General features: G+C 41.4%; 1 protein-coding gene and 1 long non-coding RNA gene across 6 annotated transcripts in view; one reads left to right on the top strand and one right to left on the bottom strand.

Moving 5' to 3' along the window:
- The window catches only part of GRM3 (glutamate metabotropic receptor 3), a 248,017-nt gene that overhangs the window by 92,881 nt on the left and 128,804 nt on the right, over nucleotides 1-26,332 (top strand). The window lies entirely within an intron of this gene.
- LOC123334681 overlaps nucleotides 1-26,332 on the bottom strand; it is a 178,033-nt gene that overhangs the window by 151,094 nt on the left and 607 nt on the right. For all 4 annotated transcript variants that reach the window (XR_006552726.2, XR_006552727.2, XR_006552725.2 and 1 more), the window contains exon 2: nucleotides 24,402-26,106. This is a non-coding gene — a long non-coding RNA (uncharacterized LOC123334681). The remainder of the gene's footprint in view (nucleotides 1-24,401; nucleotides 26,107-26,332) is intronic.

Here is a 26,332-nt window from a genome sequence, read left to right as displayed (position 1 = left end):
AGACACAGTCTTCATGCTGTAAAATCATCTTCCTGGGAGTGCTTTAAATTTCTTCACTTTGCAGAACTTAGTGGCAAGGAGCCCAACTCTCCTTGCTGGGAAGTTTTCCTAAGTGAGGACTAAAATTAGTTGAATCACTGTTCCTCGAACTCATATGTGTTTCAGACACCTGGGGATATTGTTATAATGCAGATCTTGATACAAAAGTCCTGTGATGGGGCCTAAGAGTCTATTTCTAGCAAAATCCTGGTTGATGTCTCTACTGGTGATTCACAGAATACAGTCTTGAATGGCCAGAGTCAGATCATTTGCAAAAGCCAATTCAATTCAGCATTCAGTTAATAAGCACTTGTTCTCTGCCAAAAACTGTGTCAGGTGTGGTTCTCCAGAGTCGCATCTCTAAAAGATTGCAGTATGATTGAGAAAATTAAGTTCACTTCCTATAATGCCTTCACAAAGTTTTCAAACTTCCCCACTGACTGAAAAAAAAAAAATCTCCTGAGGCATCTGTTTCAAGTTCAGTCCAGTCACTCAGTCATGTCTGACTCTTTGCAACCCCATGTACTGCAGCACACCAGTCCTCAGTGTCCATCACCAACTCCTGGAGTCCACTCAAACTCAAGTCCATTGAGTCTGTGATGCCATCCAACAATCTCATCCTCTGTCATCTCCTTCTCCTCTCACCTTCAATCTTTCCCGGCATCAGAGTCTTTTCCAAAGAGTCAGTTCTTCGTATCAGGTGGCCAAACTATTGGATTTCAACTTCAGCACCAGTCCTTCCAATGAATATTCAGGACTGATTTCCTTTAGGATTAACTGGTTTGATCTCCTAGTCATCCAAGGGACTCTCGAGAGTCTTCTTCAACACCACAGATCAAAAGCATCTATTCTTCGGTGCTCAGCTTTCTTTGTAGTCCAACTCTCCCATCCATACATGACCACTGGAAAAACCATAGCTTTGACTAGACAGACCTTTGTTGACAAAGTAATGTCTCTGCTTTTTAATAAACTGTCTAGGTTGGTCATAACTTTTATTCCAAGGAGCAAGTGTCCGAATTTCATGGCTGAAGTCACCATCTGCAGTGATTTTGGAGCCCCAAAAAATAAAGTCTGTCACTATTTCCATTGTTTCCCCATCTATTTGCCATGAAGTGATGGGACCAGATGCCATGATCTTAGTTTTCTGAATGTTGAGCTTTAAGCCAACTTCTTCACTCTCCACTTTCACCTTCATCAACAGGCTCTTTAGTTCTTCTTCACTTTCTGCCATAAGGGTGGTGTCATCTGCATATCTGAGGGTATTGATATTTCTCCCGGCAATCTTGATCCAGCTTGTGCTTCATCCAGTCCAGCGTTTCTCATGATGTACTCTGCATATAAGTTAAATAAGCAGGGTGACAATATACAGCCTTGATATACTCCTTTCCTTTGGAACCAGTGTGTTGTTCCATGTCCAGTTCTAACTGTTGCTTCTTGACCTGCATACAGATTTCTCAGGAGGCAGGTCAGGTGGTCTGTTATTTCCATCTCTTGAAGAATTTCTGCAGTTTGTTGTGATCCACACAGTCAAAGGCTTTGGCATACTCAATAAAGCAGAAGTAGATGTTTTTCTGGAACTCTCTTGCTTTTTCAATGATCCAACGGATGTTGGCAATTTGATCTCTGGTTCCTCTGCCTTTTCTAAAACCAGCTTGAACATCTGGAAGTTCATAGTTCATGTACTGTTGAAGCCTGGCTTGGAGTATTTTGAGCATTACTTTACTACCGTGTGAGATGAGTGCAATTGTGCAGCAGTTTGAGCATTCTTTGGCATTGCCTTTCTTTCCAGTCCTGTGGCCACTGCTATTTTTCCAAATTTACTGGCATATTGAGTGCAGCACTTTCACAGCATCATCTTTTAGGATTCGAAATAGCTCAACTGGAATTCCAACACCTCCTCTAGCTTTGTTTGTAGTGATGCTTCCTAAGGCCCACTTGACTTCACATTCCAGGATGTCTGGCTCTAGGTGAGGTAAGCACACCATCATGCTTACCTTGGTCATGAAGATCTTTTCTGCACAGTTCTTCTGTGTATTCTTGCCACCTCTTCTTAATATCTCCTGCTTCTGATAGGTGCATACCATTTCTGGCCTTTATTGTGCCCATCTTTGCATGTTTACTCACTAGAATTAAGGTGAAACCTGAATACTAGCATTTAGCAGTGATTGTTACCAAATGTTACAGGCACTGGACATGACTACTCCTTAACATGAATCTGATTCATCCACTTAATTGTTATAACTTAGGTGGACTTTCTTCACTCCTCTCCATCTTAATTTTCTTATCTAAAAAATGTTAGTAATTAGAATACTCTTTAAGGATTGGTTTGAGGATTAAGTGAAATAATGTGTACAAAACCTAAGCACAGGGCCTGACATATGGTAGGTATTCCAGTCACAGTGGCTGCACTCACCCCAAGCTTAATGGCATAAAACCAGCACCATTACACAAGGCCGTGGATCCTGTGGGTCAGGAATTTAGAAGGGACACCATCGTGTCAGGGTGGTTAGACTTCTGATGGGGTATCTCAAAGCTCCAAGCATGAAGTTAAGAATAAGCTAGGCAAAAGCTGCTTCTCCTTTCCTGAGCTTGCCTCATAGGTCATGCATATCACTTCTACCACATTCCTTTAATTATGACTATAGCCCTCCCATTGTCAAGGGTAGGACAATAGGCTCCACCTCTCAATGAGAGTAGCAAATCTCATTGTAGATGAACATGCAGGATAGTTATCTTTGGACAATAAAGGCTACCACAATAGGCAAACAATAATTATTTCTCTCCTTCTTGTGGACTAGAAACCTATCAAATAGTTGTCCTACTATAACATCTACAATTCTACCCATGGAGGCAAAAACTCGGTCGTGGGTCCTCCAGGGATCATTGTTTAATTGCATGTGTCTAGTTGCATCTATGTCTACCTCCTAATCTAAGAATGTCTCTGACTGCCAGCTCACAAGCACAACTAGGTCTATTCAGAGAAACCCTTACCCCTAAGTGTAGAAAGTAATCATCTCCTTGAGTCACAAGACTTTACAGATCATGACAGAACTCTTCCCAAACAAAAGGCCATTCTTCCTCATGAGTTGCACCCAAACTCCTTAATAAGGGCCCTGTCTCTGTCTGCCTCAAGTTTCTAGATTGCAACTGCAATGCAGAGTGTGGTTCAGAGTTGATACTCCATCAGGTTGCAAGAATTCAACTCCATTCTCTGTGTTCTCACACTACTTCCTGTCCTAACCAGGTTCTTTACTGAATCTAGTATATCATCACTAATCCTTCCCTCCTTATTTCCCCCAGTTGGACATTTAACAGCCTACTCTGGATATCCAGAACAATATAAAAATACAACTCCAAAAGCACCACTTTCCACTCTCCTTCTTCATGTCAAGTTCCGTTTCTAGTATGTAATTCAAAATGAAAGCACTAAGAGATCTTTTAAAGGTGAATCTCAGAATTCCTGCTCCAGTTAACTGTTTACACTCTCTGTGCAACTCAGCTGAGAATCCCCTGCATCTTGATACATTCATTTTCTCTGGTACCACTCTTCTTCATGTAACTGGTCAATATTGATTATTCTGAAGTCATAAGTGTGTTAGCAGCCATATCTGAGTACTGGGAATAAGAAACAAAACTGAAACAGACATTGAAGCATCTGTTTTGAAATTGCAGCCAGGATTGAGGCAGAGAAAGTAAACAACTGAGTGGGAGTCAAATTTAAGTGGTAAAAGTTAAGGTCTCAAGACCCAGTCAAGAATAAAACCTATATGTTAGGGGAGAATGCAAAATGAGTAAAACAGAGTCTTCTTTTCTAGAAAAGTTAAGTAAGATATTCATGAGGAAAATGAGTGTAAGATAACTATAACACAAGGCAGAAGGTGACATAGCTCAAGAAAGACACAACAAATCCACAGGAAAATTTAATGGAAGGAATGTCATTTTAACCAAACAAGACTCTCTGAGGAGAAAAACTCTCTAGAAAGAAATATGATGTCTGTTCTGGTCTGGTCCCTTATTGTAACTCCTCTCCTAGTATCCCCACCTCAGTTCACATGTGCTCTAGCCCCTTCTTTACCCAAATCTGAAATCCTATCAATCCTTAAAGACGCCCTTGAGACATCTCTTCCTCAGAAGGTGTTAGTTACTGGTACTTTGTGCCCCTCTCAGACTATTGTACATAAAGCTGTTACAGCACATGACACTGTATTTTATATTTTATTATATTTATTTGTATTTTATATTTCTTATCAGGCACTGATGTCCTTAAGGGAAGAAGCTACCCTTTTCCTCCTTACACCTGTATGTTTAGTACAACACTTGATACCTTGTAACAGTGACCAAATGGATGTTGAATATAGAAATGAGAATCTGAGGCCAGGTCAGAAGTCCAGTACAAGTGAAACACATATTAAGAAAAAATACGGTGAGATGTTACTGTTTTTCAGTGCGCATAAGTGTATATATGAGAGTACATGAACTAAACCAGGAGTCTGCAGACTTTAGCCCATAGACCAAAGTGCCCCCCTTTGTTCTCTGTACAGAAAACTTCCCTGGGACATGGTTGCAACCATCTGTTTCTGTATCATCCATGACTGCTTTGATACCCATCCCAGAGCCAAGTAGATTTTAACAGAAAACATATGATTTGCAAAACCGAGAAGATGTACTATCTGACCCTTTATAGAAAAAGTTGGCCAACCCATGATACGTAATGTTTAGAATGATAGAGTCTAAAAATGCCATGTTATATCCTGGAGATAATTTCATTGCTTCAAAAACCCCCTTTTCCTATGAACATCCCTGCATATACACTCTTACTGCACTACTCCATACTACCTTGCTCCTGCGCAGACCCGCTTCCACACCGGCCACCTCTATTGCTGGGTCAGCCTCACAGCAGCCACTGTACAAAGAATGGAGAGCTGGCCCTCTAGGAACTTAGAATTAAGCACACGAAAAAACTGGCTAGTAGGAGCATCAGCAGTCCCTCTGCCTCCCACAGACCACACAGATTCTGAAGGAAAGAGTATATGCAACAGGGAGGCACATCCTATGGAACATGGATAAAACCATTAATGAATTTGCAGCAACAGCGGCAGATATAGAGACTACCACACTAAGTGAAGTAAGTCAGACAAAGACAAATATTATATGATATCACTTACATGTGACACCTCAAAAAATGATACAAATCAACTGATTTACAAAACGGAAATAGACGCACAGATACAGAAAACAAACTTATTGTCAAAGGGGAAAGTGGGGAATGAATTAGGAGTTTGGGATTAACAGATACACACTACTCTATTGAAAACAGATAAACAAGGACCTACTATATAGCCCAGGGAACTATATTTAGTAACTTGTAATAACCTATAATGAAAAAGAATCTGAAAAGGTATATACATATATAACTGGTATATATATGTGTGTGTGTGTGTGTGTGTGTATCAGATCAGATCAGTCATGTCCGACTCTTTGCGACCCCATGAATCGCAGCACACCAGGCCTCACTGTCCATCACCAACTCCGAGAGTTCACTCAGACTCACGTCCATCGAGTCGGTGATGCCATCCAGCCATCTCATCCTCTGTCGTCCCCTTCTCCTCCTGCCCCCAATCCTTCCCAGCATCAGAGTCTTTTCCAATGAGTCAACTCTTCGCATGAGGTGGCCAAAGTACTGGAGTTTCAGCTTTAGCATCATTCCCTCCAAAGAAATCCCAGGGATGATCTCCTTCAGAATGGACTGGTTGGATCTCCTTGCAGTCCAAGGGACTCTCAAGAGTCTTCTCCAACACCACAGTTGAAAAGCATCAATTCTTCGGCGCTCAGCCTTCTTCACAGTCCAACTCTCACATCCATACATGGCCACAGGAAAAACCATAGCCTTGACTAGATGAACCTTTGTTGGCAAAGTAACGTCTCTGCTTTTGAATATGCTATCTAGGTTGCTCATAACTTTCCTTCCAAGGAGTAAGCGTCTTTTAATTTCATGGCTGCAGTCACCATCTGCAGTGATTTTGGAGCCCCCAAAAATAGAGTCTGACACTGTTTCCACTGTTTCCCTATCTATTTCCCATGAAGTGATGGGACCGGATGCCATGATCTTCGTTTTCTGAATGTTGAGCTTTAAGCCAACTTTTTCACTCTCCACTTTCACTTTCATCAAGAGGCTTTTTAGTTCATCTTCTCTTTCTGCCATAAGGGTGGTGTCATCTGCATATCTGAGGTGACTGATATTTCTCCCAGCAATCTTGATTCCAGCTTGTGCTTCTTCCAGCCCAGCATTTCTCATGATGTACTCTGCATAGAAGTTAAATAAGCAGGGTGACAATATACAGCCTTGACGAACTCCTTTTCCTATTTGGAACCAGTCTGTTGTTCCATGTCCAGTTCTAACTGTTGCTTCCTGACCTGCATACAAATTTCTCAAGAGGCAGGTCAGGTGGTCTGGTATTCCCATCTCTTTCAGAATTTTCCACAGTTTATTGTGGTCCACGCAGTCAAATGCTTTGGCGTACTCAATAAAGCAGAAATAGATGTTTTTCTGGAACTCTCTTGCTTTTTCCATGATCCAACGGATGTTGGCAATTTGATCTCTGGTTCCTCTGCCTTTTCTAAAACCAGCTTGAACATCAGGAAGTTCACGGTTCACATATTGCTGAAGCCTGGCTTGGAGAACTTTGAGCATGACTTTACTAGCGTGTGAGATGAGTGCAACTGTGCGGTAGTTTGAGCATTCTTTGGCATTGCCTTTCTTTGAGATTGGAATGAAAACTGACTTTTTCCAGTCCTGTGGCCACTGCTGAGTTTTCCAAATTTGCTGGCATATTGAGTGCAGCACTTTCACAGCATCATCTTTCAGGATTTGGAATAGCTCAACTGGAATTCTATCACCTCCACTAGCTTTGTTTGTAGTGATGCTTTCTAAAGCCCACTTGACTTTACATTCCAGGATGTCTGGCTCTAGGTCAGTGATCACACCATCATGATTATCTGGGTCGTGAAGATCATTTTTGTACAGTTCTTCTGTGTATTCTTGCCACCTCTTCTTAATATCTTCTGCTTCTGTTAGGTCCATACCATTTCTGTCCTTTATTGAGCCCATCCTTGCATGAAATGTTCCTTTGGTATCTCTGATTTTCTTGAAGAGATCTCTAGTCTTTCCCATTCTGTTGTTTTCCTCTATTTCTTTGCATTGATCACTGAAGAAGGCTTTCTTATCTCTTCTTGCTATTCTTTGGAATTCTGCATTCAGATGTTTATATCTTTCCTTTTAGCCTTTGCTTTTCGCTTCTCTTCTTTTCACAGCTTATATATATATGTGTGTATATATATATATACACACACATATATATATACACACACACACATACATATATATAACAATCACCTTGCTGTACACCTGAAACTAAAACATTATAAATCAACTCTATTTCAAAAAAATTCTTTTTAATTTTTAAAAAGCAAGTTTCTTGAAATTTGTAATGGGCCCTTAAAACAGGCCAAAATAATTAATGAAAGTCAAATGTGGGACTACCTATACTTTAGTCATCATTTTTTCAATTTACTTGCAGCAGCTGTGTACAAACTTGACTATCCTGAGAACTTGTGAACCAGCAGCATCCAGAGACATATCCCTTTCTTCCCCAGGCAGTGGGGCTGTTGAGCACATCAATGAATTAAATTCATCTAACAGTCCACAGTGAAAGCAAGTGAAGTCACTCAGTCCTGTCTGACTCTGCGACCCCATGGACTGCAGTCCACCAGGCTTCTCCGTCCATGGAATTTTCGATGCAAGAGTACTAGAATGGGTTGCCATTTCCTTCTCCAGAGTCCATAGGGTCTCACAGAAACGAGCATGACTGAGGGGACTTTGAGCACACACACAATGGCTTAGACGGGCTTCCCAGGTGATGCTAGTGGTAAAGAAACCCCCTGTCAGTGTAGGAGACCCAGGAGACTTGGGTTTGATCCCTGGGTCGGGAAGATCCTCTGGAGAAGGGAATGGCTACCCACTCCAGTATTCTTGCCTGGAGAATTCCATGAACAGAGGAGTCTGGTGGGCTATAGTCCATGGGGTCTCAAAAGAGTCAAACACAACTAAACAACTAACACTACATTCAATCAGCCATCAGGCCTGAGGTCTTCCAGATCCCTGACTCCCTGCACTGTCCCCACTACTGAGCTGACAGCCTTTCACATCATCTTCTCCCCTCCTCCTAGCAGAGGCTTCCACTGCTTCAGTCACTTGTGAGTACGCAGGCGTGACTTTCCCTGCATGTTTACTGTCCTTCATTGCCACACACAGAGCAGAGCAGCCAAGTCCACATCTGTTCCACTGGTCAGAATTTTATCATTTAGTTAAATGAGCAGGCAATGACACTAGTAAAGTAATGGCAATTCAGTCCGAGCCCCCCACAGTGAGATGCAGTGGTGGCGGTACACGATTAGTATTACAGGGTTCACAGTGATACAGAGTCCAAAGACTTAATTTCTTCACTTCCAGAGAAGGTTTTTTTTTTTGCTAGACTATCTGTCCCTAGTCTAAAAATAGTACCTCCCAAGATAAGGAGTTTACAGTTGTCACAGTCAATTTATCCCCAAAGAAAGTAGCTCTCTTTTATCTGCTCTGATTCTATCTTCACAGAGTGAATTCAGAGGCAATCACCAAGCATTACTTCCAGTTAGCTTCCTGTTGTGAAATCATTTTTAAGCAGATTTTTTAGTTGAAGAATGCTGATGTCCTTTACAAATAGCAAGGTATAATAGGTAAGTGTTTCTATTTCTAAGTTGCATTTGCTATGGGCTAAGTCGCTTCAGTTGTGTCCACCTCTTTGCAACCCTATGGACTGTAGCCCACCAGGCTCCTCTGTCCATGGGGATTCTCCAGGCGAGAATACTGGAGTGGGTGGCCATGCTCTCCTCCAGGGGATCTTCCCAACCCAGGGTTCAAACTTGTGTCTCTTATGTCTCCTGCATTGGCAGGGTAAGCTGCACTGCCTGGGTTCATATCCCAGCTCTACCAACCTCAAGCAAAATAATCTCTTCCCAGCTCTATACCTTCGTTTCTTCACCTAAAAAATGATGATGACAGGGCTTACCACATGATGATGTCAGAAGGATGAAGTGAGATAACACATCGAATCTAACATGCTTAGAATAGTGAAGTGAAAGTCACTCAGTTGTGTCTGACCCTTTGCGACCCCATGAACTATACACTCCATGGAATTCTCCAGGCCAACAACTGGAGTGGGTAGCCTTTCCCTTCTCCAGGGATTCTTAGAATAGTGCCTGCCATAAAATGTGCATCAGCGGTATTATTTCTCACTCTGGATTCATCTTTATTTTTCTAGACAGCATCCCCATGCTACCCATGGTTTCACACAGAAGTGACTCTATCTTGTTAATGGCTTTTGAAAAGTGGTTTTGAACAAAATGCTGTTTTATGTTTCTGATCCCAAACACACTCTCTTCTGTCATGGACAAAAGCTATAATTTCTAGTGTTAGTTCAGTTCAGTTCAGTCGTTTAGTCGTGTCTGACTCTTTGCAACCCCATGAATCGCAGCACGCCAGGCCTCCCTGTCCATCACCAACTCCCGGAGTTCACTCAAACTCACGTCCATCAAGTCAGTGATGCCATCCAGCCATCTCATCCTCTGTTGTCCCCTTCTCCTCCTGCCCCCAATCCCTCCTAGCATCAGAGTCTTTTCCAACGAGTCAACTCTTCGCATGAGGTGGCCAAAGTACTGGAGTTTCAGCTTTAGCATCATTCCTTCCAAAGAAATCCCAGGGATGATCTCCTTCAGAATGGACTGGTTGGATCTCCTTGCAGTCCAAGGGACTCTTAAGAGTCTTCTCCAACACCACAGTTCAAAAGCATCAATTCTTAGGTGCTCAGCTTTCTTCACAGTCCAACTCTCACATCCATACATGACCACAGGAAAAACCATAGCCTTGACTAGACAGACCTTTGTTGGCAAAGTAATGTCTCTGTTTTTCAATACGCTATCTAGGTTGGTCGTAACTTTTCTTCCAAGGAGTAAGCGTCTTTTAATTTCATGGCTGCAGTCACCATCTGCAGTGATTTTGGAGCCCCCAAAAATAGAGTCTGACACTGTTTCCACTGTTTCCACATCTATTTGCCATGAAGTGATGGGACCGGATGCCATGATCTTCGTTTTCTGAATGTTGAGCTTTAAGCCAACTTCTTCACTCTCCACTTTCACTTTCATCAAGAGGCTTTTGAGTTCATCTTCTCTTTCTGCCATAAGGGTGGTGTCATCTGCATATCTGAGGTTATTGATATTTCTCCTGGCAATCTTGAGTCCAGCGTGTGCTTCTTCCAGCCCAGCGTTTCTCATGATGTACTCTGCATATAAGTTAAATAAGCAGGGTGACAATATACAGCCTTGATATACTCCTTTTCCTATTTGAAACCAATCTGTTGTGCCATGTTCAGTTCTAACTGTTGCTTCCTGACCTGCATATAAATTTCTCAAGAGGTAGATCAGGTGGTCTGGTATTCCCATCTCTTTCAGAATTTTCCACAGTTTATTGTGGTCCACGCAGTCAAAGGCTTTGGCGTACTCAATAAAGCAGAAATAGATGTTTTTCTGGAACTCTCTTGCTTTTTCCATGATCCAGCAGATGTTGGCAATTTGATCTCTGGTTCCTCTGCCTTTTCTAAAACCAGCTTGAACATCTGGAAGTTCACGGTTCATGTATTGCTGAAGCCTGGCTTGGAGAATTTTGAGCATTACTTTACTAGCATGTGAGATGAGTGCAATTGTGCGGTAGTTTGAGCATTCTTTGGCATTGCCTTTCTTTGGAATTGGAATGAAAACTGACCTTTTCCAGTCCTGTGGCCACTGCTGAGTTTTCCAAATTTGCTGGCATATTGAGTGCAGCACTTTCACAGCATCATCTTTCAGGATTTGAAATAGTTCAACTGGAATTCCATCACCTCCACTAGCTTTGTTCGTAGTGATGCTTTCTAAGGCCCACTTGACTTCACATTCCAGGATGTCTGGCTCTAGGTCAGTGATCACACCATCATGATTATCTGGGTCGTGAAGATCTTTTTTTTCATTAGTAATGAAGCCATTCACTTAGGACTCATATCTCAGTTCTAAGTTAAAGGAAAATGATGATTTCACATACATATGTATCAAATTACATATGTTTAACTTTCCCAACAGAATCTGAACAAATTGTTTGCATATGTTACTGTCAAACAACAGAAATAATTTCACAAGTCTCATTCTATCCCATCATAGTTCTCATAGTTCATCATTGCTTTGATCATATAAGATCAACTGCATTCTTTCAATAGCCCAGCATATTTAAATTTCTATTAAAAAAATAGTGTGACTGGTTGCCATAGTGGAAAGCTATTAAAAATATGATGGGAAAGGAATGGCCCAGTATTCTTGTCTCAGTGGAAAGGAATGGCCCGGTATTCTTGTATCCTAGGTGTTCATTTTTATAGATTATATTTGCTACTCCATTAATCTTGTGCATTTTCATAAGAAAAATCAGCTTTCCAGAAATCACACTATCTATATCCTTTCCCTTAATAACTTTAGAAACCATCTAATTTCTTCCAAACTTGCAGAAAATACAGAACTTAGAATTTTTCCTGAAACTTCAAATATATACACCTATGTAGAAACATACTCCAAAAATAATTTTCAAAATAATTAAATAACAAGTATTAGCTAGACCATCATTCTCCCAACTGTTTTATACTCTTGGATCTTAAAAATAGGTCGCTTGGCAAGATGGTCTACACTCCTTGCTTTTACTTTCTCACCACTTATTCTCTAAACCTTAGTATTATATCCTCCATTGGAACTACTAGTCACCTGGGTTTGAATCCTAGGAATCATCTCTGATTTTTCTCTCTATACAAAATCAATTACCAAATTCTTTTTATTCTTCCCAAGAAATGACTCACAATTACAACTATTTCATTTCATCTTCTGGGAACACCAGCAACATTAACTACCCCCGGCACTGCTGAACCTGATTCCTAACAAGCTCCCCACCCCAGCATCTCTCCACACTGATCTACAGGGTACATGTGCATACACAAGCTCACTCATGTATGCATTCGCATCAACATTCTTCCTGGATTCCATGTTGTAACTCCAAAACAAGAAAATCTGGCCAGAAGTTACCAAACACATGCATACATGTGAGTGTTTCTGTTTTGCATATAGATTCATTTGTATTATTTTTTAGATTCTACATAGAAGTGATATCATATTGAAATAGTATTTGTCTTTCTCTGTCTTATTTCATTTAGTATGGTAACTTCTAGATCCATCCACGTTGCTGCAAATAGCAATATTTCTTTTTTTTAATAGACGAGTAATATTCCATTAAGGGGCTTCCCCAGGTGGCTCAGTGGTAAAGAATCTGCCTGCCAATGCAGGAGACACAGGTTTGATCTCTGGGTCAGGAGGATCCCCTGGAGTAGGAAATGGCAACCCACTCCAGTATTTTTGTCTGGGAAATCCCATGGACAGAGGAGGCTGACAGGCTACAGTCTATGGGGTTGCCAAAGAGTAGGATATGACTTAGCAACTAAACAACAATAATATTCCATTATATATATATATATATATATATATATGTATATATCATATATGTGGGTCTGTATGTATATGCCACATCTTCTTAAATCATCTCTTGATATGCATTTGGGTTATTTCCATGTCTTGGCTATTTTAAATAGAGTTGTAATGAACATTGATGTACATGCATTTGAAAGATTAAAATTTTAAATGTGTAACCACTATGGAGAACAGTATGGAGGTTCCTAAAAAAAACTAAAAAATAGAACTACAATATGATCCAGAAATCCCACTTCTGGGGATATATCCAGAGAAAACCATAATTCAAAAAGATACATGCCTCTAACATTAATTGCAGCACTATTTACAATAGCCAGGACATAGAAGCAACTTAAACATTCACCAACAGAGAAATTGATCAAGAAGATGTGATATACATATACAATGGAATATCATTCAGCCATTAAAAATAATGGAATAATATCATCTGCAGCAACATGGGGGCACGTAGAGATTGTCATACTGAGTGAAGTAAGTCAGACAGGGAAAGACAAATACCATTGATATGGCTTATATACAGAATACAGAAAAAAGGCACAAATGAACTTATCTACAAAACAGAAATAGAGTTACAGATGTAGAAAACAAACAACGGGGGGCAGGGCAAGGAGAGGGATAAATTGGGAGATTGAGATTGACGAGTACACACGGCTACATATAAAGTAGATAACTAGAGTGATAATGACCTACTGTATAGCACTGCTGCTGCTAAGTCGCTTCAGTCGTGTCCGACTCTGTGTGACCCCAGAGACGGCAGCCACCAGGCTCCCCCGTCCCTGGGACTCTCCAGGCAAGAACACTGGAGTGGGTTGCCATTTCCTTCTCCAATGCATGAAAGTGAAAAGTGAAAGGGAAGTCGCTCAGTCGTGTCTGACTCTTAGCGACCCCATGGACTGCAGCCCACCAGGCTCCTCCATCCATGGGATTTTCCAGGCAAGAGTACTCAAGTGGGGTGCCATTGCCTTCTCCAACTGTATAGCACAGGGAACTCTATTCAGTACTCCGTAATAGCCTATATGGGAAAAGAATCTAGAAAAAGAGTGGATGTACAGCTGATTCACTTTGTTGTACATGTGAAACTAACACAACATTATAAATCAACTATACTCCAATAAGGAAAATTTTATGATGTGTATTACATCCTACATGGACAGTATTTCAATTATTTTAAATATATATACTAAGAGTCTTCCACATATAAGATATATTAGGAGAAATAAGAATGTAATTGATAATAAGGTCCCTGACCATAAGGAGTCTACAATTTAGCAGAGAAGGAATAAAAAAAGTAAATAAGTTTTAAGGCAAAGTGTACTAGGTGTCTTAAGAAGAGAAATATCAAATTCCTAGCATGTCAGGACTCAAGAACACCTAAGTATGAGGCAGATCCAAACCAGAGGAGAAGATAAACCTAAGGCACATGACAAGGAGGGCTGGGAAAACAAACGTGGAAACAGAGGCAGCGGTTCATGTCCAACGAGCGTGGCAAGTTTAGGTATGGTTTAAGCAGAAGATTTTAACTCAGAGACTGTACCTCAACAGAGATGGCGTATTTCTGATGATACTAAGAGCATAAACAATAATAACAGCTAACATTTTTGAGCATTTACTGTATGGCAGGCAATGTCCCAAGGATTAACTAGGCTTATTCTCCCAACAGTCCTATGAAGTAAGACTATCAATACAAAGGAAATTTCAATATGAGGAAAGTAAGGTTTAAAAAGATTCAGTAACTTTTTAATAGTCACTCAGGTAGCAGGAGGAGTCAGTGGCAACTAGAGACTAGAATTAAGTACCTCTTAAAGAAAGGTGGGTGGTCATCCTGGGTGACCATTCATTTCACAGAATAGAGAAATAGCTGAAGGAACATCTAGCACCACACTTACCAAAAGGGCTAGTGTGATCTCAGTAGGTTCTATGGACTCTGACAACAGCACTGGAATTCAGACTCAGAAGGAAACTGAAATGCTAGGCAGCAAAACTAAAACAGAAGAATATATAAACAGAAACTCCATGAGGAAAGCAAGGATGGGGAGACAGTAAAGGCTGAGACTTACAAGCTCACTCCCTCAAATAACTGGATTCCCGGTCTATGGAGAAAAGACTGAGGTTAAACCCAGAAAAGAGCTGCCTTGAGGCTCTTGTCCTTCTTCCCTCTGGGAAGTGCTAGGCACACATGAGCCTACAGATGGGCAGCATCTGTGACTCCAGAGGGATGGGCCAAGGTTTAGAAGCGCACACACAAACACTGGGTTAGAAAAGAGCCTCATGGATAAGATAAGAGTTGACTTTTATATTCAAGAAAAGAATTTATAAAGATGGGGCAAAAGAAAGGGACTTCTAATGAAGCAAAGATGTAGCAGGGAAACAGGGAGCAATCTAGTTTTGCTGAAGCCAAGCATTTATTTCTAAAAGTAGCCAAAAAACATAGAAAAAGGAAGATGCCAGGTTGAGGACTCCATACAGCATCCAGTGAGATGAATGGTGTCCTAGAGAGTTTTGAGATAATTAAGAGTCATTTTCTTCTACTTCTAACTACTAATTGTTCAAGAAAGATAAAAGGATAGATTAAACAGCAGCTCAGCGTGAATTACACAGCACACCTCTTTCTAAAGCCTTTGATCTCTCCATCACCTCTATTGCTCACTGATTTGAGCCAGTTCATTACTCAATTAGTTCCTTTTCTGGGAGAGGTTCCAGGCAGGTAGGAGGCAACACTAAATCCATCAGTTCTGGTGCCTGCTAACAATTCTGCCATTCGAAACTATGAGTTAAAATAAAATTTAGAGATTGCTTTTGGATTCAGTTTCTCTCCCCTATTTATCTCCATCAATAACATGGAATTAGTCATAAGCCATTCATCTCTTCACAGACATGTTAAGGTTAGGGAGCCCCAGTATATACTTACAAAGAAAAAGAGCTCCATATGCCCATAAATGTCACATAGGAAATTTCTCTGCAGGCAGCTTCATTCTAGAACACCACCCTCCAATGATGCAAATGCCCTTCACAGACAAAGGTACGCCCAGAGGTGTATTTCCATTCATGGATAGTTTGGGATCTAGCCAAATTCTTCTCCTCTTCTCCTCCATCTTGTCCTCAGTTCAGTATAGTTCAGTTGCTCAGTTGTGTCCGACTCTTCGCGACCCCATGAATCGCAGCACGCCAGGCCTCCCTGTCCATCACCAACTCCCGGAGTTCACTCAGACTCACATCCATCAAGTCAGTGATGCCATCCAGACATCTCATCCTCTGTCGTCCCCTTCTCCTCCTGCCCCCAATCCCTCCCAGCATCAGAGTCTTTTCCAATGAGTCAACTCGTCGCATCAGGTGGCCAGAGTACTGGAGTTTCAGCTTTAGCATCATTCCCTCCAAAGAAATCCCAGGGCCAATCTCCTTCAGAATGGACTGGTTGGATCTCCTTGCAGTCCAAGGGACTCTCAAGAGTCTTCTCCAACACCACAGTTCAAAGGCATCAATTCTTCGGTGCTCAGCCTTCTTCACAGTCCAACTCTCACATCCATACATGATCACAGGAAAAACCATAGCCTTGACTAGACGAACTTTTGCTGGCAAAGTAATGTCTCTGCTTTTGAATATGCTATCTAGGTTGGTCATAACTTTCCTTCTAAGGAGTAAGCGTCTTTTAATTTCATGGCTGCAGTCACCATCTGCAGTGATTTTGGAGCCCCCAAAAATAAAGTCTGACACTGTTTCCACCATTTCCCCATCTATTTGTCATGAAGTGATGGGACCAGATGCCATGATCTTCGTTTTCTGAATGTTGAGCTTTAAGCCAACTTTTTCACTCTCCACTTTCACTTTCATCAAGAGGCTTTTGAGTTCCTCTTCACTTTCTGCCATAAGGGTGGTGTCATCTGCATATCTGAGGTTATTGATATTTCTCCTGGCAATCTTGATTCCAGCTTGTGTTTCTTCCAGTCCAGCATTTCTCATGATGTACTCTGCATAGAAGTTAAATAAGCAGGGTGACAATATACAGGCTTGACGTCCTCCTTTTCCTATTTGGAACCAGTCTGTTGTTCCATGTCCAGTTCTAACTGTTGCTTCCTGACCTGCATATAAATTTCTCAAGAGGTAGATCAGGTGGTCTGGTATTCCCATCTCTTTCAGAATTTTTCACAGTTTATTGTGATCCACACAGTCAAAGGCTTTGGCATAGTCAATAAAGCAGAAATAGATGCTTTTCTGGAACTCTCTTGCTTTCTCCATGATCCAGCGGATATTGGCAATTTGATCTCTGGTTCCTCTGCCTTTTCTAAAACCAGCTTGAACATCTGGAAGTTCACGGTTCACATATTGCTGAAGCCTGGCTTGGAGAATTTTGAGCATGACCTTACTAGCATGTGAGATGAGTGCAGTTGTGCGGTAGTTTGAGCATTCTTTGGCATTGCCTTTCTTTGGGATTGGAATGAAAACTGACCTTTTCCAGTCCTGTGGCCACTGCTGAGTTTTCCAAATTTGCTGGCATATTGAGTGCAGCACTTTCACAGCATCATCTTTCAGGATTTGGAATAGCTCAACTGGAATTCCATCACCTCCACTAGCTTTGTTCGTAGTGATGCTTTCTAAGGCCCACTTGACTTCACATTCCAGGATGTCTGGCTCTAGGTCAGTGATCAGTCCATCATGATTATCTGGGTCATGAAGATCTTTTTCGTACAGTTCTTCTGTGTATTCTTGCCACCTCTTCTTAATATCTTCTGCTTCTGTTAGGTTCATACCATTTCTGTCCATTATTGAGCCCTTCTTTGTATGAAATGTTTCCTTGGTGTCTCTAATTTTCTTGAAGAGATCTCTAGTCTTTTCCATTCTGTTGTTTTCCTCTATTTCTTTGCATTGATCACTGAAGAAGGCTTTCTTATTTCTTCTTGCTATTCTTTGGAACTCTGCATTCAGATGCTTATATCTTTCCTTTGCTCCTTTGCTTGTCGCTTCTCTTCTTTTCACAGCTATTTGTAAGGCCTCCTCAGACAGCCATTTTGCTTTCTTGCATTTCTTTTCCACGGGGATGGTCTTGATCCCTGTCTCCTGTACAATGTCACGAACCTCAGTCCATAGTTCATCCGGCACTCTATCTATCAGATCTAGGCCCTTAAATCTATCTCACTTCCACTGTATAATCATAAGGGATTTGATTTAGGTCATACCTGTATGGTCTAGTGGTTTTCCCTACTTTGTCCAATGTAAGTCTGAATTTGGCAATAAGGAGTTCATGATCTGAGCCACAGTCAGCTCCTGGTCTTGTTTTTGCTGACTGTATAGAGCTTCTCCATCTTTGGCTGCAAAGAATATAATCAATCTGATTTCAGTGTTGACCATCTGATGATGTCCATGTGTAGAGTCTTCTCTTGTGTTGTTGTAAGAGGGTGTTCGTTATGATCAGTGCATTTTCTTGGCAAAACTGTATTAGTCTTTGCCCTGCTTCATTCTGTATTCCAAGGCCAAATTTGCCTGTTACTCCAGGTGTTTCTTGACTTCCTACTTTTGCATTCCAGTCCCCTATAATGAAAAGGACATCTTTTGGGGGTGTTAGTTCTAAAAGGTCTTGTAGGTCTTCATAGAACTGTTCAACTTCAGCTTCTTCAGTGTTACTGGTTGGGGCATAGACTTGGATTACTGTGATATTGAATGGTTTGCCTTGGAAACGAACAGAGATCATTCTGTCGTTTTTGCGATTGCATCCAAGTACTGCATTTTGGACTCTTTTGTTGACCATGATGGCTACTCCATTTCTTCTGAGGGATTCCTGCCTGCAGTAGTAGATATAATGGTCATCTGAGTTAAATTCACCCATTTCAGTCCATTTTAGTTCGCTGATTCCTAGAATGTCTACATTCACTCTTGCCATCTCTTGTTTGACCACTTCCAATTTGCCTTGATTCATGGACCTGACATTCCAGGTTCCTATGCAATATTGCTCTTTACAGCATTGGACCTTGCTTCTATCACCAGTCACATCCACAGCTGGGTATTCTTTTTCTTTGGCTCCATCCCTTCATTCTTTCTGGAGTTATTTCTCCACTGATCTCCAGTAGCATATTGGGCACCTACTGACCTGGGGAGTTCCTCTTTCAGTATCCTATCATTTTGCCTTTTCATGCTGTTCATGGGGTTCTCAAGGCAAGAATACTGAAGTGGTTTGCCATCCCCTTCTCCAGTGGACCACGTTCTGTCAAATCTCTCCACCATGACCCGCCCATCTTGGGTTGCCCCACGGGCACGGCTTAGTTTTATTGAGTTAGACAAGGCTGTGGTCCTAGTGTGATTAGATTGACTAGTTTTCTGTGATTATGGTTTCAGTGTGTCTGCCCTCTGATGCCCTCTTGCAACACCTACCGTCTTACTTGGGTTTCTCTTACCTTGGGCTTGGGGTATCTCTTCACGGCTACTCCAGCAAAGTGCAGCCTCTGCTCCTTACCTTGGATGAGGGGTATCTCCTAACTGCCGCCCTTCCTGACCTTCAACATGGGATAGCTCCTCTAGGCCCTCCTGCACCCGCGCAGCCACAGCTCCTTGGACGTGGGGTTGGTCCCCCGGCCGCCGCCCCTGGCCTCAGGCATGGGGGCATGGGGTAGCTCCTCCCAGCCGCCACCCCTGACCTTGGACGTGGGGTAACTCCTCACCCATCATTTTTATTTGTATTTCCACTCCCACAGCTCCCTCTGACTCCTCTCCTCTTCCACTCTGCATCTTCCACACTGGCTCAGTTCTCTTGTACACACACTCAAATGAATTTCCTCCCCCTATATGCAGTAGAGAATAATACGTGACTACTGCAAAAGCTTTTCTATTTATAATGTGTGAGAGTGTATCATTATTACTATCAGTAATGGTCTCACATATTTGTTAAAATGACTGGAAGGGAATGAAAGAAGGGAGTAGAGAGGATAGTCTTGCTCTATTTGCATATGAAGCTGGATCAAAATCTCAATGTGATAGGGAAGCTTCATCTACAAGAGACTGCAGGGATCTGAAGAGAAACTGTGTTAACACAGCTGGACTGGGAAAGAGAGACAACACATGGTTGATGGTGACAATGTGATCTCCCTGCTGCTACCCTGCCTCCTTTTCAGCCTTCAGTCCTCACTTAAGAGCAGATCTGCCTGGCTGTCAATCACTGCACTCCTCAGTATAAGAAACTATGTGAAGCATTAGTTGTTACAAACATTACACAGATTTAGAAATTTGAGAAGTCATACAAAATAATATTCCCATGGTTAGAATGATACTCTCTAAGACTCTTCATCTGTCTTCCAATTGGATGGTGACTTCTAAGTCTTCAGTATTGTCTGCTTCCTTGCCTCCACTGTTAAATACTTGCTAATATGCATACAGATAGTTACTAATGCTGGAATTACCTTGACCTGCTGCAAATCCTTCAAATATATTATTTTTTATATTTTTCAATGCCTAACTTGCAAGCATTTATTTGGCTTCACAACTCTCTGCAAAGTAGCCATTATTAACTAAAACTCAGATAATAAAACCAAGCCATGAAGCTACTAGTTCAATAAATTCCTAGTTCATACAACTAGTAAGCAGTGGAATGTAAGATTCCAATAAGATGTCTATCAATTTGTTTTAATACACCATATTGCCTTTCACAAATAAAAAGAAATTGGGTAATCGGACTAAGTACTAACTACCATTTTAATATAAAGATGCAAAAGTGAAAAGTGTCAGTTGCTCAGTTGTGTCCAACTCTTTGCAACCCCATGGACTGTAGCCTGCCAGGCTCTTCTGTCCATGGGACTTTCCAGGGCGCACATTTTTATATAAATATTAGTTATAATGCCATATAGAGCACTTTGCAATTCCTTGAAAACTCGCATAAATAGTATGTCCATCCTCAAAGCATTGCAGGAGAGAAGCAGCATAAGAATTGATCACATTTTACAGACAAGGAAACTGAGTTTAAGAGAAAAGGAGGTTTGCCTGAGGCTACATGGTCATTAAGCAGTGGAAGCACAAGGAGCCCGCAGGTCTTCCCAGCTTATTTTCCCACTGTGTTTAAAGCAGTTGTGAGCTGAATGAAATTTCAAATTCTATCTGAACTGTCCTAATTGCTACGATATAGTACAATATGATATGATGATACATAATACAAAGGAACACTTAGATAGCACTGAAGAGCACGTGGACAGGGGATAAAGCTGATGGATACACGCTGATTCTAATGGGAGGTGTGTGAGGATCCTTACAGCTGGCAGGCATAAAGGTGGAAGAGATTCAGGGTGGTCTCCAGGGGCCGTGTGCCAGTTCATTTTTCCTGCAAGCAGGTGGTGAACCTTGACTCATTAGAAGAGGCAGGTTCTCGATCAATCTGGTTGGCATCCTTGCCAAAGTTTGTGAGACATTTGTTTGATGTAACAAACAACTCCCAAGAGGGATCATGTCCCAACACAAAAGAAAGTTATATTTTGCTCATGTAAATTCCACTGGCGTGTTTTAGATGGATGGGTAGCAGTTACCCAAGCGTGATCCAAAGAGACCCAGGTATCTTTCATGTATGGCTGTGGCACGTTTTGCAGTTGGCTTCCAAGGCTCCTGTGCTTTCCTTCAGTTTAGCAGGGAAGGAAAAAGAACATGGAGACAACCCCATGAGGAGGTTTACAGGAGCCATACCCCACTCACCTTCCATTGGCTGAATTCAGGCACAGGAGGTTGGGGTATATTATCTTGCTCAGTGCATCCAAGGAGACGAAGAACTAGATTTGGTGAATAACTGACACACTTTCCCAGAGCTCTAGCAAAATTTGCCTGTTTTTTTTTTTTTTTAATTGAATCCATACCTAATGAAATTCTAATACATTCATCAGAAAAAAAAATCATACCTATTTTAACTCTTGTGACAGAAGTCCTGAACATTGTTATTAGGGCCCATAAACAATAAACCATCTAAATCCACTTCAAAAATGATAGTTTCTGTCAAAAGTGATAGGTTCTTTCATAAATAGCCATAAGCACCTGCTGGATCAGATTTTAGTTCAGCACAGGAATAGAAACAAGCACAGCCTTGGGCTCAAGAGGATGGACTTAGGAAATGGAAAGTTCCAGATCTGACTCCTGTCTGTGCTTCTCATTGGTGAGAGTTAATGTTTAACAAGTGTCAAGGACCAAGCAAGTATTTAGCACTTGACATGTATTATCACAAAGAGTGGATTTTATGGATGCTAAAACAAGTTTAGGGCTTGCTGACCTGCCCAAGGACACAAGAGAATACAGAACTAGGCTCAGAACAAAAGGCTGAGTGAGATTCCAGTCCTGTGCTCTTCTCACCCTTACTGAACTCCTCTGAATGCTGGCTACTTCACTTGTAAAACAGAACTAACCGCACCTACTTCGTAGGTTTCTTGCAAACAGTAAATGAGCAGGCATGTAACACAAAAACAGGCACATAATGAAAGGCCTGGCTTGTTAATAATATTAAGGAGAGTAACTGCTCTCTCAACATGAGTTTTGATCTACCCGAGTTTCTTCATCTTCAAAAAATTATATCTGAGAAGAGTCTAATAAAAATATTCTTTATGCCATATCTCTGGGACACAGAGATCTCCAGAAATTTACAGAGGGGCAGCTTTGCTAGTAGTTTATAAGGTTCACATGGCCTCTGCAAGCGCAGGGCATGATATAAACCAATATAGTCTTTAAAACAGCTATGGAAGAAAAGAGGTCGAAATATATTGGTAAAGCCATAATGAAACAGTCAGCATTAGCAGCAGACAATCTATAAGCTGGCAGACCAGACAAGAAGGATAAATACTCTTATTATGAAGGATAAATACTCTCACATGACCCACATTGTTCTCTGTGAAATCTATGGTACACATTTTCCCCACCAATTAGATACTCCTTTGTCAGATTTGACACAAGAACATTTCCCAGCTTTAGAAGTTCTGCTTTGTTGGGACTATTTTGCAGGCAGCCATGTGATAGAGCATTTAGCATCCCTGGCCGAATGGCAAGGAAGTAAGAGCAGGAAGGAGCCATAGATTTCTCTCTTAAGGATGCTCAGTGCCCACCCCAGGGGTGGAAAGAGAAAAGAGTCTCAGGAACTAGTGATGGAATGATTTTCCACTGCCTATATTCACAGCCATTGCCCCTCCTCAGCCAACTCCTGCTCCCAGATAAAACAGAAAATGAAACCATCCTGAGAGACACCAAATCTCCACATTTTTAGCTCAGCAAGGAAAAGGCATGGACACTTGTAAACACAGTCAAGGAGAACAAAGTGCCATGTTCATGGCACTGGGAGGAAACCAGCCTGACTGTGGCAGAGGTCACATCTTAGAATACAAGATATAAAGCTGTATTCACTGTATCAGGTAATAACAGAACTTGAAAGTCAAATATAAAGCCAGACACGTTGCTCTTCAATTAGCTCACTTAACTTTATTTCACCTTCACAACTTCCATGTGAAGCAGATGCTCTTTCCCTCATCTTACAGATTTTATAGATGAGGAAACAGAGCCTCAGAGAAGTTACATGACTTGCCCAGGATCACACACTTCACAAACTCCAAAGCACAACTCATTTTCATTCTGAATCCAGGCTCCTGAGGCAGGAGGCACTGAGGGTACACTGGGAGGTTTCTGAACTTGTCAACTCAGTGCCTTATAACTGGATGACTGGTACTGAAAGAAGCCTAGAGCACCATGTACTACCTCAGAGTTACAGAGTGTACCTACACTTTAAATCAGAGCACCATTTCCACAGCCCACATTTATCAGATTGCGGAGCTGTAGGTGAAGGGCAGGGGATGCACACGTAGGTCTCTTCATTTTGAGATGCCCTGTGAGCGTCTCTGCTGACCTGTTACAAGAATGTTGCCCTTCCTACTCCCACACGGTGTAGCTGGTTCTCTCTGGAACCTCTGGTCTCCCTCATCTTCTCATGTCTTTCCTAAACACTTCATACAATCAATCATGTAATGGCCATCAATTCAGGGTTCTACCAACAGACTAAAACATGGAGCCAAGAACGGCTGCCTCTGATAAAAATTGAGGGGCATACAATGAGAAAGGTCAATGAACCGAAAACAGACTAGAGAGGCTTTGATACATGATCACTTCTCAGCGCCATCAGACCCACTGCAGCGAGCAAGGATCATAAGGAAAGAGCGAAAAAGTGGCTACGCCTACACACCGGCTGCCTGAAGTTTTCGAACTGTTGAGATTCGATACTTCCCTTGGTGTCATGGGTTGCTGATTGTGCCGATCGACGGACATGCAAGAATCAATACTCCCAGGTCTCTGAATGCGTGCTACCTGTGGCCCCCTCAGCCAAAGGCATCTCTTAATCTTGAGGAAACTGCTTTGGTCAGAGCTGACACCCCAGCCATCTTTAAAAAGCTAAAAGAAAAATCATAAATCACGAACAATTCTGTCTCTAGGAGGCAAAAAAGAAGAAGAATTCCTAAATTGGTTGATATTACAGTTAAATCAATGCAGAGGTTAATCCGTGTATCATTTATAGTCTGCCTTCAAATGCACAGTTCCTGCACATTCACGGCTCCTCCACATCAGCAGGCTCGGCCAACCACAGACCATGTAGTACCCTAGTATTTACTACTAAAAATATCCACTTGTAAGTGAACCCACGCATTCAAGCTCGCGTTTTTCAAGGGCCAACTACACACATATACCAACTTGCCACATTTGGACGGAATTAGAAAGTAGAAGCGTCTTAACTGTACCTGAAGGGAATGAGCTAAACCAGTGATTCTCAAAGAGCCAGCCCAGACCAGCTGGAAGCTTGCTGAGATTTCAGGTTCGGGAACGCTGGCCAGACCTCCAAAAATAGAAACGCTATGGGTGGAGCTTGGCCATTTGTGGTTCAACGCCCGCTCCAGGTGTTTCTGGTCGTGCTCGGTTTGGAAATTATTGAACTAAGACCACCTCAACGCACCTTTTGAGCCTTAACTGAAGTAAAATCGAGCCGAAATTACCCGTAGAAAACGAGGCAAGTAGATTTATTACTTAGGAAATAGTAGTAAATGATTAAGTCCTTTCTACCAGTTTTATGAGATGAAATAGTTGGATAGCATCACCGACGTGGACTCAAACTCAACGGCCTAAGTTTGAGTAAGCTCCGGGAGTTGGTGATGGACAGGGAGGCCTGGCGTGCTACAGTCCATTGGGTCGCATAGAGTCGGACACAACTGAGCAACTGAACTGAATTGAACCAGTTTTATGTTCTTTGAGAACTTACATATTTTCATTTCCTTCAATTTCCTCATCTCTAAAATGGGAATAATAGTATAATTTAGTTCACCAGGAAGTTGTGAGGATTAAACAAAATAATATTTGGATTCACAAAATGTGCCGGACACAATTGTCAACATTCAAAAATATTAGCTATTATTATTACAGTTCAAATTAACACCAAAAACAAAACATCCAAACCTGAAGAAAATGTCCACAAGGATAATCAAATTTAAGCAAACCAAATATAAATGAGAAAATTTACAAATCAGGAAGAAAAAGCAACCTGATATAAATGAGGAAAATAGTACATCTACTATGAATGAAAAACTGCAGGAAGTGAGAAAAAAGAAAATTTTCCAATTGTGAAGTTAGTAACAGCTGAACAGGTAGTTAATAAGATCTGATAACCATTCCATTAGTCCAGCCTCTACTGTGAGGAGAAAAAATAAATGTAACCTGTCCTTCCTTAGAGTAACCCATTCTAGGAGTAACTCATGCTCTCTTAACCTGGAAAATCAAGACCAAGGAGCAGAAGATGAGGTAAAATATTCCACAGTAAAACTGCATTGGACTTAGTGACAAAAATGGACACTAAGTCCATTTAAAAAGCAAGAATTTTTGACAATATAAAACTTAAAATAGCAAGTTTTGTTGCCACTGAAAAACATAAAACCAACCACATTTTTTTTAAATAAATAAAACAAAAAAATTCTGCCTATCCAAATCAAGTTGCAGAAGAAAGTTTGTGATCTGAAACCCAACTGAATTTTTTTAGGTGCATAAGGAAATTTCAAGAACCAATTCAAAATTCAAAAGTAAAATTATGGGAGAAGTAAGCTAGAGTTGATTTCAATGAAGCAAAAACACTCTTAAAATTCTTTGGTTATTTCAAAAATCAATCTTCTAACTGTCTGAAGACTTGAAAAAGCAGAAAGAAGCCCTATTGCAAGGACTTCCAACTCATTGACTTCATTCATCCAGAACTTGCCTGATGGATCTGTCATCTTCCTCCCAGGGTGATGGAAATGATTTTCACTCCATCCACTTTTCCCTGTGGTGTTCTATTCTTTAGAGCATTGTAAGCATGGCAACTGCAGAGGTAGAGATCAACCTGCACAGTTCATGTCTAATTCAACCTTTGCAGGCAGATGAAGGCAGAAATACATGTATAAGTGTGGCCTGACCTTGGCAGTCCTGCAAAGAGAAAACAGTCCTCTCAATGCCACCATTTCCCCCTCCTACTGAGTTTTCAAGAGCCCTTTCTTCCCAGACCTTATGAGAGTATAGAAATATTTCAGGTACTTAAGGATCATAAGGAAAGAGCGAAAAAGTGGCTACGCCTACACACCGGCTGCCTGACATTTTCGAACTGTTGAGATTTGATACTTCCCCTAGTGTCATGGGTTGCTTATTGTGCCGA

This window comes from Bubalus bubalis, chromosome 8 (assembly GCF_019923935.1).
Source record: "Bubalus bubalis isolate 160015118507 breed Murrah chromosome 8, NDDB_SH_1, whole genome shotgun sequence".
Taxonomy (NCBI): Eukaryota; Metazoa; Chordata; class Mammalia; order Artiodactyla; family Bovidae; genus Bubalus; species Bubalus bubalis.
Note: the sequence above shows the minus strand (reverse complement) of the source record. Positions and strands in the feature narration are given on the sequence as shown.